The 19,598-nt window shown below is 42.4% G+C and overlaps 1 protein-coding gene across 12 annotated transcripts in view; it reads right to left on the reverse strand.

The window, feature by feature from the left end:
• DAB1 (DAB adaptor protein 1) overlaps nucleotides 1-19,598 on the reverse strand; it is a 1,110,909-nt gene that overhangs the window by 212,071 nt on the left and 879,240 nt on the right. The window lies entirely within an intron of this gene.

Genomic DNA, 19,598 nt, shown 5'->3' on the forward strand with positions numbered 1-19,598 from the left:
CTTCAATGCCATCTATCTCAGTAAATGGCAACTCCATCGTCCTAGCTTCTCAGGCCCAAATCCTTGGAGACAGCCTCAATTGCTCTTTCTCTCATGCACCAAAGCCAAACTCCCAACAAACTCTGCAGGCTCTATCTTTAAAATCCATGTGGAGCTGAATTGTTTTTCAACCCCTCCACTGCTCCAGCTCTGATCTAGGTCGTATTCAACTCGTTTGCTGTTGCCTTGTTTCCATGCGTGCTCCCTCATCTCAAATGATTCTCAACAGAGCCACCAGAGCAAGCTTCTGAAAAACCAAGCCAATCTAGTACTCAAGAGAGGTAAGATTATGTCAATGTTTACAAGGGAGCAAACAGGCTTTGAAAGGTTAAGTAAACAGTCACACCACCAATAAGTATAGGTGGTAGGACAAGAATGATTTAAACCCACCTGCTGTTAAATGCAAAGTCCATACTTTTAATCAGAATCCATATTGCCAAGAAACCAGTCCATGCTTTAAATGCAAAATACATTTAACATCCTAAGCCTTACTGGAACTGAAATATACCACTTCCCCCAGACAAGATTTCAAAGTGTAGTACAGATTTGATCATTCATTCACTCAACAAATACTGTTAGAATGTACGACATGCCTGGCACTAGTCTAGACCCAGTGATTCAGCAATAAACGCAAATGAGGGTCATCACAGAGCCTATGGTCTCGTGAGGGAGACACACAATGAAACAGACAATGTCCAGTGGCGGTAAGCTATAAGAAATAAGAATGCTGGCTGAAGAGATGGGGAGGCAGAGAGAGCAACTACTGCAAAACAGCAGAGACAGGAGTGTTCTTAATGCCCCAAAGCAGAGGCCAGAGGCCAGCTCTGCTGAAAAGGCGAGGGGTGAGCGGTGGGAGTAAACATTCTATCTCACAGTGAAGCGTCGGGTCAGAAGCATTTCTTACCGCCTTGCCATGTAACCTGGAACAGAAGTGGCAAAAATTCTTCTTGTTTCTGGTGCATTAAAGGGAATGCTTCTAACTTTTCATTCTGCTAACAAACTGTCTATAATAATGCCTGGCTCACAGTGCATGCTCCCATCTCAATATTGGGTAGTATAATATCTGCCCTCTGTTCTTCAAAACAGTCTCCACTATCCTGGGCCATCTGCATTCTGATATAAATTCTGGAATCTGTCCAACTGCACACAAACGCACCCACACACATTAGGATTTAGTTCTGGATTGCACGGAATCTAGTGTATCATCTGTGAAAACAATAACAATAATATTTATAAAGTAACCCAGAAAAGATTTGTATATAGAATACACGAAGAACTACACGTGTCAGTAAGAAAAAGGAAAACCACTCAAAAAAATAAGGCAAGGGATATGAGCCTGAAACCTAGGGGAGAAAACCTGAATAGCCAGTAAACATATGAAAATAACCTAACCTAGAATGTACTCAGGCAAATGCAAATTAAAACAAAGATGAGGAATCATTCTACACCCACCAGATTGGCAAAAACTAAAAGTCTAACAGGACTACATGATTTAATTATTGCTTTTTATATGGAGCATAGAGAACTCTCATACCCTGCTAGTGGTTATATAAATTGGAAAACCCCACTATAAAGTATAATTTGGCAATTATCTACTAAAACTGAAGACGCACGTGCAGTAAGAGCCAACAATCTGGTCCTGGATACTCTACCTTGCGGCAGTCTCTCACATGAGGCCAAAGGGATAGATAAAGGAATAGTTATATAAGCTTTCTTGGTTACAGCCCATATTGTAAACTACCTAAATGCTCTTCATCAGAAGACTGGGTAAATAAATATTGTTATGTTCATTCAACTAAATACTAAGTAGCCATTAAAATGAATAAATTAGAGCTACTTATATCAACATGGATAAATCTCAAAAAAATGTGGAGCCAAAAGTGAAGAGACAGGTTCATATCCAACGTGAATGCATTCTTGTAAAGTTTTAAAAAACACGTATCACCTCAAGGACAATTTGCTTCAGACGTATAATGTGCAGGAAGAGTTTAAAGACCCTCTAAGAAATGTTTAACACCAAACTCAAAATACCAATTTTCACTTAGAGGAGGATGAAATGGGTTCAAGCAGGAATACCACAGGGGGCTTTACTGGTGTCTATAATATTTTAATGCTTAAAGAAAGAAATATGAAGTTCATAATGCAAAAGCATTAACCTTTGCTGAAACAGGGTAGTGGGTAGAGTGAGGTCTATTATTTTATTCTGTATATTTCTCTATATACTTAAAATAGTCATAATTTAAAAAGCAATGATATAACATCAGGATGGTTTTGCTGGGCTGTGAGATTTTTTCCAACATTTTGGTGGCCATCTGTAGAACTATGTACATCTTCCCAAAGTTAGGTTTCTGCTCCCATGCATGAGTCAACACACTGCACTACTCTCATTGTCAGAGAGGTGAATTTGCCTTTTTCCACGTAGGGTCACTTTAACTTAAATAGAAATCTTTCTTTTGGCCTCTACTGGAAATGAGAGCTCCTGACTGGGATGCCCCAAACCTGTCTCCCTCATCATCAGTAGGGAAATCCGTCAGAGACTGACTACAGTTTGAGTTAGGCACATTCCCACCACCCTTATTTGGTCTTTGTAATTGAGATTTGTTTATTGAAGTGTACATTTCCCCCTCCTAACACAGGAAAAATATAGGACCATCGCGGAGCCTTCTGTACTTCGGTTCTAAACTCAACAAACACCCAAGTAATCTTTCTCCTGATTATGGATGATTTCTCTAGCAATCTCAAATTGGGCTCTTTAACTCTCATTCTGACAGTGTCTATATTATCTTTTTTTTTTTTTTGCAAGCTAACCACTATTCGGTAAATATGTAAGCTCTGATTCAGAGACTGCTTTAACCATTTGTTTTGTTTTCAATATTGGAGATTTGGGTGGGGCGGGGGAGTAAAAATTTTCCCTAAAGATTACAGCTACCAACTCTACAGAAAAAAAACAAAACAGCAGCTCCAGATGTTAAATGAATGCAATGGCATCACAGATATTAAGTGTACTTATCCGATCTTCAAAAAGAATGTCATCCTGATAAGGAAATATGATCATTAAAATTAAATAATTATACAGAAATGAATGAACATCATTTCCAATACTCTAGTTTGGATTTGCAGCTAACAAACTCCACCACGCTAGCTCTCTTTTCTAAATAAAGAGACTTCTGGAGGCGACATAATATTCTCCTACAGAGCATGAGTTTTGAAGCCACACAGAAAGAAGCAGGTTCAAGTCCAGCTCTGCAAATTATTAACTGGTCACCTTGTGGAAGTTACTTAACTTCTCTAAAGTCCAGTTTCCTCTTTGGTTAAATGGGGATAATCAAAGTGTTATGGGATAATAAAATATATGTTACGGGAATCTGTGCAGAGTTAACTGAGATGATGAATGGAAGTGCTTAGGAAAATGCCTGTCACGTAATAAAGATGAATTAATAATTATTATTATTATTCTTAGCTGCCATAAATATTAGCTATTATTGTCATCACTTGACACACATAATTGACACATGTGAGACCTTGTTGCTGTTTTCAACGGATCATCAATCAACAGCCCCTGATTCCTGTAACTCAAATACGGAATTAACACTTCCAAAAGGAAAGCCCGAACAACAAGATACAAAACATTAGAGAGCATTTTCTTTCCCCAAGTTGGGTTAGCGCAGGCATCCTCAAAATGTTTGAGCTGGAGTACAAGGGATGCCTTCCCTGACTCTCTAAGACGGTGTTCGGCACTTACTCTTCTCGACACCAATGGTTCGCGCTTCTGTATTTCTGGTATAGATTTAGCCATACATACTGTCGTGTACTGTTTTCTGTATGCTCTTTTGACTCAGCTGTGAGCTCCACAGGAGAGGAGACTGTCTTTCATGTCTGTATCCCTACATCAAGCACACTGCCTACCAAACTGGGTGCTCCATGAATATTTAATGACTGACGAGGAATGAGGAAGAAACAAAACAAGTACTTACTGATCACCTGCTGTGCCCCAGACACAGAGCTAGGCACCTTACGTAGCACTTCATCCAGTCCTCATAATAACACTATGAAGTAGGCATTATTACTAACCATGTATTAAAGACGGAGAAAGGAAGAGTCAGAGAAAAAAGTCCTTCAACCTAAACAGTAAATATATTATGTAGTAATACCATATAGTAAATGAATGATGGCACTAGCTTTCAAATTTACTTTGTTCTAATTTTATTTTATTTTTTTAAAGAGTTATTTATATTTTAGAGGGGGCAGGTAAGGACAGAGGGAGCGGGTAGGGACAGAAGGAGAGGGAGGGCGAGAATCTCCAGCAGACTCCCCACTGAGCACATAGCTCAACAGGGCTCGATCTCACGACCCTGAGATCATGACCTGAGCTGAAATTAAGAGTCAGATGCTTCACCGACCGAGCCACCCAGGAGCCCCCACTTTGTTCTAATTTTAAAACCTTTATTCTCTCTACACATCTTTATCACCCACCTTATAGGATGAAGTCTAGTTGGGGAAAATTGGCACTTTTAGGATGATATATGGGATCCCAAAGGCAAAGCATCTGTTTCTGACCCATCCAGCCTCTTCCCTGACATCACTTATCAAGCCTCTGTGCTTTGCTGCTTTTCCTGAGTCTCTCACCTACCGGCTCTGTGCACCACCTACCGAAGCCTGCAGAGTTCCTCTATTTCACTTGAAACGACCTCCCCAGATTTCAAGCTTGAACCCGAGGTATGGAGGAAGCCTCTGGATTCTGAGCTCTCAGCACCCTTGTTGGCCATTGCCAACCATACCCCAACAGAAATGTAATTCACAGACCGGCCGATACCCCTGGTTTTTACATAACACGCAAGAGTGATAATGAAACTAATTGTCTACGGGTGTGATGCGCCCAAGAGCAACAAATCCATTATCACTCCCACACCGCCACAGCTGATACACTTTCCAAAGGCAGTGCATCAGCCACCTTTTTCTTTTTTTTTTTTTTGGCTAAAACCCCATCAAAGTGGGCATAAAAGACAGTAACAAACATGGTGAGGATCTTTTCATTAGCTTCGTCGACATTACTTTATTCAGTCAGTAAGTCAGTCATTTATTCAACAAATATTTATTATCCACTGCTACCTGCCGAGCTCTGTGTGATGCAATGGGATACAGCAGTGAACAAGACAGATGGTTTTCCTGCCCCATGAAGCTTACGTTCTTAATATATTGCGTGAGCTCTAACAGACAAAATGTACCTTCAAGATTACCTAAACACACTTTCCCAGTTTTAGGGAGGAAAGTGAGACCCAGAAGTCAAACAGCCAGTAAATGACACTTTCTCTGCCATTCCCAATCAAAATCTCTTTCCAATACACCAGATGGCGCCCATCTGATGAGCAACATGTGAGCTGACATTTATTAGGCGCCATGAAAGCAGGGACATTTCAAATGGCTTGGCATTCAAAGAATGGAGTTGTTTTTTTTTTTTTAAAGTTCTCAATTCCATTGTCAGCAGCTTCACCAGAAGCAGTGGAAACTAATTTGACAGTGTAGTGCGATTTCTTTGGAAAGACAGCAGGAGCCATATAAATTTTTTAGAATGGGACTGTCATTAGCATGACCATGTCCAGTAAAATTTCAGCAGGCAGCCGATGCTTCTGAGGAATTTCACTTGCCTTCGTCTCCCTGAAGGTTTTCAGTGCACGATATGTTACGAGTAGAACTGTGCGGGCTGTCTGGAGAAAGGCGCACGGGTTTTAAAAATAAAGCTGAGTAGGAAAAACAGAGAGACACTGGCACCCACTCCTGAGACGAGAAAGAAAAACCGTGTGCCGACACTCGAAGCTGGGATCCCACTTGAGTTAGCGCGCTCCTTCTCCTCACCGCCTTTTGTCTGCCTTCCTCCAGCAGCTCTGCCCACTCAGGAAGGGCTCACCCAGCTCGGCAACATGGCTTTGAGTCTCTGCTCCTGTTCTTCACAAACTTACTTTCAACCTGCTGCTGTCAGGTGAGCGGCAATGCCTCCTCTGCAGACTAAGACAAGACAGGCAAACTATACACCTGGATGTCAACGGGGAGGCAGGGTGCTGGGGAGCTGTCACATATAACCAATGCAGGGCTCACTACCAGCCACCAAAATGGGGTGATTTAGTTAGGAGGACAGTAGGGACACATAGTTCACCAGCAATGACTCCGAGGTCAATGGCACCGTAGCAGAAACAGTAAAGGCCCAACAATCCACTGGAAGGATGGATATATTCTACCATAGGTCCCAGGCCTTGCTGGGGCATGAACAAGATACAAGAACACCCTTGGGTCTAGAAGCTCACAGTCTAGTGCAGTCCTACTCTACAGCTGTGTCCATCAGAAGCATCCGTAACGCTTTTAAATAGTTACTCGAGATCACCTTGCATCATAATACTGGGATCAGGACATGAGAATCCCCCTTTCAGCAAGTTCTGCAGGTAATCCCAATGTGCATTCATGCCTATGAACCATGGTCTATGGACGGAGAGCAGCAGCCCTTGGTGCCTACTCTTATCCTGATTCTCGTCAGTTCCAGGGCCTTGGGCACATGACTTAACCTTTGGAGCCTCGGTTTCCCTACTTATACAATAAGCACAAATAAGATGGAACACTTTTTACATGCTTCCTAAATGTCAAGAATTGTGCTAAGTGCTGTGGTTATTTTTTTTTTTTTTACTTAGTCCATAAAATAACATTGCCAGGTAGGTGCTATTAGCTCATGTAAACTAATATAAAGCATTTGTATTCATTTTCTCTTGCTGTGTAACACAAGCCTGTTGATGATCTCACGGCTCTGTGCTTACAAGTCCCGGCAGGCTCAAGGGGTTTCTCTGCTCAGGGTCTCACCAGGCCACGATCAAGACGCTGGCCAGCTCCACTCTCACCCCGGGGCTCTGGGGAGCGTCCGCTTCCCGGTGCATTCAGGTTGTTGGCAAAATTCAGTTTTGTGGTTGCAGCTGTCAGTGGGGGCCGCTCGCCTCCCCTAGAGGCTGCTCAGATCCCTTCTACAGGGGCCCTCCATCTTCAAGCCACAACGGCACCAGGAATCTCCCTTGTGCTTCCAATCTCTCTGACTTCTTCTGCCACCAGGCGGAGAACTCTCTCTGCTTTTCAGGGCTTATGTGATTCGATTAAGCCCACGTGGGTAATCTCCCTTCTTAATGTAAACTGTGAGTATAACATAATGTAATCACTGACATGGCACCTCATCACATTCAGAGATTTCGGGGATTACGGCATACCATCTTTAGGGGGCCACTTTAGAAATTCTGCCTAGCATAGAGTCAGAGCCAACAAAATCAGTACAAAGAGTTTCAGAGACTTAGTTGTGATACTGGGTGAGTCTCCCACTCTGCCATGTATTCCCTGTTTGCCTCTAGGCAAGTTACTTAACCTCTCTGGGCCTCACTATCATCATAAGTCAAAGGGAGGATATTATTATCTAAGTTTACTAAGTAGGAGGATTTACGGAAGTCACACCCAAAACTAACCAGGATAATGTGTGATATGTAGTCCGTGCTCAGAAATGTAGTCGGTGCTCAGAAACAGATAGTAGGGTCTAAAAAGAGAAGACGCCATTTTGTGGTAAGGATCACATCTACATACGGAGGACTGTGTTGGGGATTAAATACGAAAAAGAACCTAACGGGCCTCGAAGAGATCTTGGCCCATAGAAGCCAAGTGCCTGATGTACATTAGTTCCTTTCTTCCTGGAGTTCATGGGTTAAACGGTGGTGTGTCATCTCCTTTAAACTTCCCCGCATCCAGACTAGGTAGATGAGTTATTATTGCCTGCATTTTAGAGGTAACGGAGTTTCAAGTAATTAACACAGTGCCCCTCATTAAATGAGAGCAGAGCCAAAGCTCAACCGACTCTGTCTTATTCCTTAGTTGGGTGATCCCACCCCAAACTGTTAAGAAACAATCGCCTTGTGTGTGGCTGAGTCATGACTGTTGCACCCACCGCCGTAAGCACAATTTAATGGCTTGCATTTTAATCCCCTCACACTAACCTCACAGAATAATGTAGACTCATCACTGTGCCAGTGTCCCACCTTGCTGCAGTGTGCGCAGCCCAGAATTTATAGCCCACTTCATTAGGAGTACCCACAGAGCCTGTTAGCAACGTCTGTCTAAGTGGAAGCCAGCAGGCCTCCTTATCTCCTGACCTGCATTCTTCTTAAGATGATTAACTCACACTTGGGGGCCATGCCCTAGTGTCTAGGTTAACACCCTGAGTTCAAAGGTACTTGACTCTGGATGTTGAGAGATCACCCCGAATTTTATAGCACAGGGGAGATTAGAACTGGACTGGGGATACAAAGGCTTTTTGCTAAGCTCTTTATTTCTCACTTGGCCTGGACAGTCTAGTTTGTTTGTCATTCATTCATTCACCTGTTTGCACAGCAATTTCTGCATTCATGTGGGAATCCATTCTTCTAATCTGTCACTTTCAATTTCTTCTTTTATGAGAAGCAGGGCACTCATAGCTGACTCAGTGAAGTTCTTGCTCTCAAGGAGCTCACAGTCGAGTGGGAGAAGAAACACACCGACAGATCAGTAGGCAGGACACAAGAAGGGCCACGGGAGAACCCTAGAAGCATGGGGAAGGAAGGGCCAGCTAGCAGCCGTTTAACCAGCACTTTGAAGGATAAGCACACAGAATGTGTCCAGGAGGGAATGGCTGAGAAGCAGGCAAAGGGCTAGAGGAATAAAACTACTAGGTGTGGCTGAAAATGGCGAATTCGATACGGATCTGCCTTGACTTACATTGGGGTTACATTCTGATACCTGATGGTGAGACAAAAATATTGTAAGGCAAAAATGCATTGAATACATCTAACCTTCACCTCACCCACCTTAAACCTGCTCAGGACACCTACTTCAGCCTACATTTGGGTAAAATCATCTACCTCGGAGCCTATTTCATAATAAAATGTTGACTACCTCATGCCATTTACAGAACGATATACCGAGAGTGGAAAACAGACGAGTTGCTTGGGTCCACAATGGTTGTGTGTGGGTTGTTTACCCTGGTGATCATACCGCCTCTCTCTAACCTGGGAAAAGATGGAAACGCAAAATTCAAAGTACAATTTCTACTGAATGTGCATCACTCTTGCACCACTGCACAAAGTATCATGAGTCAAACCGCTGTAGGTTGGGACCTCTGCATAGCACGAACACGCCTGGGACGTGGGACAGGAGTGGCATGGGAAGAAGAAATCACCATGCTCTTCTCATGTCATGTTAGGGTTTATCTTTGCTTCTGGCGGGCACAAGAAGTCAAGGGCTGATTTTCTTTTTTAAATTTTTTATTCATTTGAGGGGGGAGTGCAAGCATGGGGAAGGGCAGAGGGAGAAGCAGGCTCCCTGCTGAGCAGGGAGCCCAATGTGGGACTTGATCCCAGCACCCTGGGATCATGACCTGAGCAGAAGGCAGGCGCTTAACCGACTGAGTCACCCAGGTGCCCCCAGGACTGATTTTTATTTAGCATGGGAAATCCTGACATTTGAGTAGAAGAGATCTCTGTGATCCCAGGGTAGAGGGAGTCAAACTGAAGGGGCAGAGGGCTGGCCAGAGACTGATGTCGCCTGCTCTGCCAGGCCTGCAGGTGCTCCTAGGGAACGAACAGGAGCCAGATTGCCAGGACTGCCCCGCAAGACTCTCTAACACAGTGAAACATTCTGTGCTCACAGGGTAGCCACTAGCTGCAGGTAGCCTGTGAGCACTGGAAGTGTGGCTGGTCCAAATGAGGAACTGGATTCTAAGTACAAATAAATTTAAATGTAAGGCTGCCACATGTGCCAAGTGACAGCAGTTATTGGAAAAGACAGAGTTAAAATTTGCTCAGATGATCCCTCTCCTATTATCCTCTCAAGTGCTCTAGCCTCCCAATCCTTTGAGAAGAGAGAGATTGTCCTGGGGGCGGGGGAGGGGGCATTTCTGGACACTCTATTTACTAACTGGTCACTCACTGGATTTGAGTTCTCTGAGGACAGGGACCTGTGTCTTTTCTGTGTGAGTATACCCAACACTTCTAGCATGGGACCTGATCCAAGGAAGGTTTGTTGGGCTGAAGGTGACACTGTCCAGATGAAAGTCAACCTTTCCGCACCGGGAAACAAGTCAGCTTCTCTTGGGGGAAGCTTTACAATTAAACACAAACCACTTCTGAGACTTTCTGAAGAGCCCGGAGGTATTTCTTTACTTCTCAGTATCAGGGCTCTATGCAAAATAGGCAGATTTTCTTCCTCTCTAGGAATGCCCTCTAATTTTCTAACACTAACTAGCTAAGCAAAGGCATTAGTTAACAATTTTCTGATATCAAATAAATAATAAATTTTCTATTTCTAATATTCCTAACTATAAGAAGTAAAGAAAAAAAATAATAGCTCAAGTAATTAGTGTTTAATAGTACCTCATGATTTATGAAACATTTGCTGAAGCACAATGGGCTTGATCCCAACAAGAACCTTGTAAGTTTCAAATCATCATTCCCATTTTACAGAGGGGGAGATAAAGGCTCAGAGATTATCCAAATTGTTGGAAGACACATAGGTTCCAAGAGGTGGAATGAGAGTTGAAAACCAGATTTATTCTAAGTCGTCATCTACCATGTGTAAGGAAAACACTTTGGGTCAATGTGAAGATGAATGATATACAGATCTTGAAAAACAGATTCGATTTTGACATAAAAAAATTATAAGGAGGAAGGCATTTCAGGGAAAGTACGTGTTCCACCTGTTCTGTCTTCCTTGCCTGGAGGACTACACTTTTGTTTCTTCTTTTTTTCTTTCTATTTATTTACCCGAAAGATGATTTCATTTTGAAAGAACCCAGATCAATTATCTTCTTCAGATAAAAATGCAAACATTCCACTTCACTAATAAATTCTCTGCCTTCTGATTCTCAAAGATTTTTATTGGCCATCAGGTCATTTGTCACTTAACTAATTAATTTATCCATCCATCCAACCAACAAACTTTTTTTTTTTTTAAAGATTTTATTTATTTATTCAACAGAGATAGAAACAGCCAGCGAGAGAGGGAATACAAGCAGGGGGAGTGGGAGAGGAAGAAGCAGGCTCATAGCGGAAGAGCCCAATGTGGGGCTCGATCCCATAACGCCGGGATAACGCCCTGAGCCGAAGGCAGACGCTTAACCGCTGTGCCACCCAGGCGCCCCAACCAACAAACTTTTAAGGAGCCCCCGTTGCGAGCCAGTCCCTCCACCAGGAATTCATAGATGAGAAAGGAAACAGCCTTTATCCTTGAGAAGCTTACTCGTCTCTTGACCCTGATTATTTTGAATCAACCCGTAGTTTTTTAGATTGCATTTGTCTGTGGCACACTGTACCCACCCCCCAACTGCACTGAGCACAGAAGTAATGTCTTTATACACACTGACAACAAGCATTTATTAATTGGTGCTAGACAAGACATGAGAAACAATATATTACTATTTGCTGAGCATTTCTTACATCCCTATGCTGTGATAAGACCTGGGATGGGGAAAACGAAGAGGACAAAACAAATATAGTGAAAAGGCACAATAAGGGGTTGAGAATCTGATTAGGGAGACAAGACGTTAAAAAAAATTGAAATGTAATAAATAACAATACACTCGAAAATGCAGATCGGAATCTCATACAACACAAACGTTAAATCACAGTTTTACCACACGCATTTATTGATCGGCTACAATGTGCCATACACGGTGCTAGGGGTTAAGAGAAAACAGCTGAAATCTTAAGCAGCTTCCACACATCATCTGACTGGACACACCAATCCTAAAATGCCAGCAGTAGTAACCCTATATTACGCATGAAGAAAACCAAGGCTCAGAGGATGGGAAGGTGAAAAAGTCACAAAATAGTTGAATGCACCAAAACTCACACTCAGGTCCTCTGACTGTACGTCCTCTGTCACCTCTGCCAGACAATGCTGCCTCCTTTTTGATGGTGTAACTAATGAAAAAGCAAGAACGATGAACATGTGCTAGAATGAGGTGAGGAGGGTGGGCTTGGAAAATGAAGGATGGATATGATACTACAAAGGAAATTAAAATTTTAGTCATTAAATTGAGCTTACTATTGCAGATTCAACTTGTGTGATTAAACCACAAGGACCAGTCTTACTATTAATGCGTGGTTAATTATATCAACCTTCCCTCTGGGATCTTCTCTTGTTCTGGGAAGGGCCCTATTTAAGATAAATGCAGACCCCTCCCTTTCTTGCATTCCTGGGGAGGATTTTCCCAGCTCTGCACATCTGGGTATATGAAAGAATGGACAACGGTTACATTTGCACGTATCTGCACTCCATATGCATCTATAAGCAGGGTAGATATGTTAAGAAAGAAAACTTGGGGGTGGGATGCAGAACTGTGGGAGAGATACCTCATTCATCGTGGTATCCAAAACACTGGGTACCCGGCACGGGTTAGGCACTCAGCAAGTGCACCGTATTAGTGAACTTGGCTGCTTTTCTTTTTCTTGTCAACTATCAATCAACACAATCTCTGCCACACACCAGGCAAAAAGGGATACACAGATATTCAGCGTAATTGGAGGAAGGGGAAGAATGGGGATAAAGAACTGAGAAACACACTGTTCTATCACAGTATGGCTTTGTCAGCCTGCCCCTGCCTTCCCCAGTCCCTCTCTAATCTAGACCTAGGACCTCTGCATGAAAGAGCTAAGTTCCAGTATTTTGAGCCTCGAGTCTATCCACCAGAGCAGAAAACCGATCTTGAGGCTCACTAGCAGTGAGGGCCTGGAACTGATCATGTTGCCCTATACCTAGTATCTGTGGGGCTTAGAGTGGGGTCTGGACAGTAACTGAGTTCCTAGTCTTCTGTGGACTTGGCCAGTGCACAAGGACTATACAGCCACGTTGGTTAGCGGCTGTACACTGTTTCTCATTTGGACTGGGAATGCCACCCACTTATACAGAGACTTCTTCTGAGTCTAGCCCTTGCCAGATCCTCTCCTGGGAATTAAAACCTTAACTTCCTTTACCGTGAGCTCTTGGCTGGGTTTTGCCATGGAAAGATGCCATGGGGCTTATTCCTCTAACCGGTGGAGCATCAAACACCCACTACTTATACCTTCTGCTGCTAGGCCCGATCTACGATATTAGTAATCCCTTTGCATTCTGACACCTGCTGAAAGGAAGCCCAGGTTTCCCAGAGCTGTATGCATACTGATTGCTAATGCCTTCAGCCACAGTCGAATAATTTCCTAATTCTTGTATTTCCCAATCGTAAAGTCCCAGAACGTCTCTAGACGAGCCTGCTTGAGTTATGACAAACCATACAGTCTTAAGTTTGAGGGAGCTAGTTTATGTTTTCGTGGTACTAATTATGAAAAGATAACACAAACAAATGGTTGTAGAGTTATGGATGAAATTGTTAAAGGCAGGAATTTGGCATATTTTACAAACCCGACTCCAAGGTCCTAGAGAAAGCAAACCTCTGACTTACCCAGAACTTCTTCTAAGAGTTAAAAGCATCTTTACAGATTTTTCCCCTCTTTGGGGGTTCAGAGCATCTCAGTGACAAAAGTATTTTCAGGTGCTTCTCTTCTGCCTTTAATCTTCTAACTCTGGGTGAAGGGATCATAAAGGATTTTCCTTGGGCACAGACATAAAGGGACAAAGAGAGTCCCCTGGAGCGGGAAAGTGCCAAGGCCCTTTCGGAGGGGTGGGGGGGAGATATATCACAGGGGATGCCTGGGTTTCTAAAGGGGATGTTCGTAACAGGCACTATCTCAGAACTTCCTGGCCATTCCATTCCTTATTCTCACTTCTCAAGGGAAAAAAATACAAACAAACCAGGAACAGGAGGAAGACAAAACTAAACATAACACAAGGACAATAGCAACACACACATAATTCCTTGGGCCTAGGCATAACCTCCTGCTGGTTGCTTTATAATTTTTAGGTACTTCTCTACGTAATTCAGTTTTTCCCCAACACATTTCACACTTTTTGAAGTCACTTGTTATTAAAAATCCTAATATTTACCAAATACTAAAGGTCATCATCTACTGACCACTTCCTAAAGCAACTTTTAACCTGCTTTTCATTTATAAAAGAGACAAAACACCCTCTAAGCATTTCGGAACACCTTTAAACAGAACTGTGTTTTTAGACAGTCTCATCTGTTATCCCCCAGAGACACAGTTCTAAGCATAATAAACCAACTGGAAAAATCCCAGAAAGGGCAATTTCAGATTGGTATCCTTTGATCACTGTGATTCTGGGAGCACGATTCGTGTACTTAATAGACACTCAATAAACACTTGTTGAATTGACTTGAAATGGGTTGTTGCCAGCTGCTAGAGTCCCAATGTGGGTGCTGTGAGGCTCCCCTTAATGGAGGGACTCTGGTTTAGGTGTGAGCCATCAAGCCTGCTAATGGCACTAATTATCCACTAGCTAAATGGAAAATATAGGATTGATCAGCCACGACAGATCAATACTTCCATGTTTATTATTATTATTTTTATTTGAATCATTCTTAAAGGCGGCCTTGCTTGATGTAGTAACGAGTAGTCCCTGACATCACTGTGAACGAACAGAGCAGCTGAGATATACTTGGAAAAAATCCATAGAGGATTAGTGGGTAATGGTGCAACTCTCTCATAAACTCTCATGTGCACAGCAGCTTTACCCAACATTTTTTGCCCCCAACTCTGTGGCTTTTTTCTTATGACTAAGCGAACCAAATTCTAAATGTCCAGCAAGCTCCCAATAACCAGAATCTCAATCTCTCTTTTTCTCTCTTTCTGTGTGTGTATGTTTTGGGGGGAGGAAGGAAGAAGGTAGGGGAATGGGAAGAGATAGTCAACCATGTCTAAAACCAAAGCCCAGGCTGCCCATCTCCCTTGCCCCTGCTCGGTTGCTCATAGTCTCTTCCGTCCTTGCATCTATCCAGTCTCTGACCCCCAAGACTTCCATTTTGCATGTCTAGTTTGCCTGCTGGACCAGGCTCATTTTGGATGTCCTGCAAGTGTACTCCTTGCTCAGTTCCTGTCCTCACTTGGGCCTCCGGAGAGGTTTACTGGGGGCAGATGGACCCTGACTCTGCCTACCATATGACATTAACAGTGTCAGTGATGCCTTCCCCCACACCAGAGAGCCACCCTGACAACTCCCCCAGGGCACAACTTATCATGGAGGCACAAGAAAAAGACATCAGCTTTGGGGGAGTGCCTTTCTTGAAACATTGAGATCCAACCCATCCACCTTTCCTGCTATTCCCCACAGTCACTTTCCACTTGGCTTATTTTTTTTTAACCAATCTTAAACATATTCTATCTTCAAATTCCTTTTTTCCTTTATCTGTGCTGTCTCCTTAACCTGGAATGTTCTGCCTGCTGCTTCTTTAACCTGTGAAAACTTTCCAGTTGACCAAATCTGTTTATTCCCTTTTTCTCGGTCCTCTCCTGCACTGTGCTCTCTGGCAGAGCTGGTTCTCCCATTTCTTAGTCCAACTGCATTTTCTGCCCCACGCCCTCTAAAAAACCTCACAACATTTTAATTACCGATTTTCGTGTCTGACTCCATGACTAGACAGTGAACTTGCCAAAGGCAAGGCACCATATCTTCTTTGTATTCCAAACACCTACCACAGCACTGGGCACATTCAATGGGCATAGTAAATATTAGATGTGTTTGAGAAAAAAAAAAAAAAAAGAAAAGAATGGACCAATGAAGGAAAGATGGATAGATGTGCAAATAAATGACGGAGCAATGAGTCTTTGGTCCATGCTTTATAGCTTATTATCACCACCTAAACTTCTTTGGGAAGACATACATCACCAAAAATGTGGTAGAGAGCAAGCTAGAGCAAGAATGATGATCTCCGGCTGAAAATTCTGTCTGGAGAAGTATTTGTTGCATTGTTACTTTTGACCAGTGAAAACACTATGAATTTCCCTGCCAATTAGGGACACGGGGACTACAAATCTTCTGTTTACTTTCCACCTATGGCTTCAAATGAGCACCGTCAAAAGTTCCTTACAACACTCTGAGTCTCCGTTTCTTCCTCTGTAAAATGAGGATAATGATAGGTAACCCATGAAATTTTGCCTGGGGGACAAAATGCTCTAATTCATGGGGAAGTATAAAGCAAGGGGCTGATCACCACGTAGTCAATAAATCTCCCTGGTTCTCCTTTCTCTTGTATTGCCATGAGTTTTGAACTTGACTTATTCTCTGTAGTAGACTGTGACAGCAGAGACTTCAGGGCCCTCCCAAATCCCCGGGGCACGCAGTCAGACCACGCTTCCCAGCCTCTGTCGCAGGTGGTAGGTACATTCTACCCAAGTGGAAATGATGAGTGCCACCTTTGAACGTGGCCCATAAAGACCCCTGTGGACGTTCTTGTGTTCCCTTTGTCTCTTCTAACCGTCTGGAATGGAGACCAGCCCCAGGAAGGTCCCTTGGACCTACCTTTAGAAAACAGCAGAACCTCCTTCAGTCTGCGCTCCTGAAAGACTGCACAGAAAAGAAATGCTTACCAAGCAGTTCCTCTGCCCGGGACTGTTACATGAGCAAGAAGTTAACTCCAATTTTTCTTGAATGATTACACATTTTGGATGAGAGTGGCTGGAATTGCCCTATTACAACTGCACCCTCCTTTAGGACAGGATCCCGGCACCGAATACCACCACAGAGCAAGAACAGTGCTCGGCAAATAGTTTATATTCACTAAATACTTCTGAAAGAAAAGAAAAAGGAAAAGAACAAAAGCATGACAGTGTCAGCTAACGAGTGCCAGCGCTGAAAACGTGTCCTTGAATTTGAATCAATGGACCATCTCAAAATTGACTATAAAAACAGTGCTCAAAGTATTATAGTTCCTGGCTTTCCTGCCGCGTAACTCTCAGCACATATTGATTTTGAAGCTCAAGTCTTTGCAATTCCCTGATAATGCTATTCCTCAGAATAATGAAGCAGGAAGGTCCCCTACGCCCACAGTTGTGCTGGTTGTAGAGAAGCTGTGATTTTCTTTAACCACAGGTATCTACACCTGCTCAGACCCTCATTAGGGTGCGCGGATGTTATTTAATCTCTGACGAGTCCCTAACACTTTTCTTCCTTCTTAGGAAACCCAACTGAGTTTCTTGCAGATGCTGTGTTGGCTTCATTATCATACTACCCAGGATAATTCTCAGGATGAACCCACCTGATTTCTGCTGCCCCGCAAACAAGAGGGGTATGTTAAGTTTGTGATCCTTAGATGTGGGCCCTGCCCGGTCAGACCTTCTATGAAGGTTTCAAACAGTGCTTCAGCCTTGAATCAATTATTCAATGGTCAAGTTCTGCTGAAGGCCTTCCAAGAGCTTTTTGCTGGTGAAGAACTTATGGTCTAGCTGGGGAAGTAAGACAAATAATCAAAGGAACATAGTAACTGAATTTTGATATGGACCTTGGATATATAGAGAAAAATGTCCATCCTTTGCATTATGCCAATTTATTTATTGTATTATTTATTTGTTTATCCAGTACCATGTCCCAGGCCTTATGCTACGAATATATCCATGAATAAAACCATGTTCCCTACTCTGATGAAGCTCTTAACCAAATACCTCTATTTATAAATTGATTCAAATACATCATGCCTTTTCCTGACTTTGCATTCTTCTACCCAGAATGTCCCAGGGCTCCTTCAACTTCCCCCTCCAACAACTCAACATTCTCCATCTGACAACTTCTAGCTCCATTCAAAATCTTGCCCAGGCATTTCCTCTTCTATTTGCACTGCTCTGATAATCTATGTTTTACAGATTAAAACATATCTTACTCTGCCTACCTTGCATTCATTTTCTTTTTTGCATCTGCCATGTTATAATTAGGAATGTACAGATATTTGCCTTTACTTTATTTACCTTTAGGTCTCAGTGCCCAGAATCAGGACTGACACACAATAATATGGAAACTTTTGTTGTCCTGAACTCAACTGGAAAGTAAGAAGTCAAAGCCCCGATTAAATAAAAATGCTTGCACAAGACCACAGAACTAGTTGGTAGCAGAGGTGAACTAGATCCATGCCCTTGCTCTGATAAATCAAATTCATTGCCATGGACCATGTGGTTTGCAAGAATTTCTCATGGAGACAAATGTTAGTTCCTCACCTCAACTGGCAGAATATAGTACACCAATCTGTCTACATTTGGTAGGGTAATTATTTCATCAATAAACTTTTAATATCTTTTGTACTCAGGCTACAACTATTTAGGAATAAAATTATGTAAAACAAAGGAAGTACCTATATATGGAGGTCAAGACCTAGAGGGAGACCAGAAAATATATTAAAATCTATAATATTTATCTTCTTCCTTTTACCATATTTTAAAATCTTATAAGGGAAAACTCAGAGAGGTCTAAGACTTTCCTATTGCACAGCCTAAAAAGCTGGGTTCCAATAAAGTTCACTTAAAACAGACTCATTCCAGCAAATCTTTCCAAGATTTTCCATTTCCTTACATTCTAGTTAGAATCTATAGCTTTTTGTAACTTGTACTTGCTCATCATTATAGAATATTGGGCCCACAGCTAAGATTCATGCACCAGCCAACAATTCTTCACTAATTCATTATTTTAGTAAATATATTTATTTAAATTTTTATCCCAATAAATTACTAAGTGCTTTATATGCATAATTTCATGTAATCCCTTTAAGGAGAATACTTCTCTTCCTCATTTTACAGATGAGAAATCTAAGACTCACAGAGGTGAGGTAATTTGACTAACGTCATCCAGACAGCATTTTTCAGGACCAGGATTTAAATGTGGGTCTTTCTAGTTTCAAAGTTCATTTTTTTTTTCCACCATATCAGAGTACAGAAGTTGTGCGTGTGGTGACGTTGTGCATGTGTGGGGAGCCAAGGGAAGGGATAGCATTAGGTGGTTGGAATAATAAAATGCGGTATCATTGAGTTTCCAGAAAAAAAAAACATGTATTATTTATAAATGAAGACCTTGAGATGTGTAGTTGGCCATAAGTCACTATGGGCCACCAAAGAACGCCACCAAATCTTACCAACGTGAATGACCGTTGCTAGAATATGCTAGCTTAAACAGTCAACTGTCTGTGTAAACTTGAAACATCTTTGGAAGTGAAAGGTCTTGTTGCAAGAAGAAAAAGAATGGCTCTGGGGTTGCCAGCTTACATGGCCATTCCTAAGAAGCCACCTACCATATTGCCTTGATCTCACTATTAATCAAGTGTCCTTAGAAGCTATTGAAATGGCAAGACTGATGGAATATTTTCTGAGGAGTTACACAGCTTCATCTTAGAACCAGATGGCTCCTTTAGACCAATGTTTTAAAACTATTTAGCCTGCTAGAGCTGAATAATTTTATAAATGAAGAATCTAAAGGTTTAGTGTTTTATATAGCCAATGACTGACCTCAAGAACGCTGAAACGGCCAGTAAGAAGTGGAAACACATTCTTGAGGAGACAAAAAGAGATATCATTAGGCAAGTGCTTATAACCGCTGCCCCCTGGATTTTCTCATTTCAGGACTTTGAACAGATCAGTTTCAAC

Source organism: Ailuropoda melanoleuca, chromosome 2, assembly GCF_002007445.2.
Source record: "Ailuropoda melanoleuca isolate Jingjing chromosome 2, ASM200744v2, whole genome shotgun sequence".
Classification (NCBI taxonomy): Eukaryota; Metazoa; Chordata; class Mammalia; order Carnivora; family Ursidae; genus Ailuropoda; species Ailuropoda melanoleuca.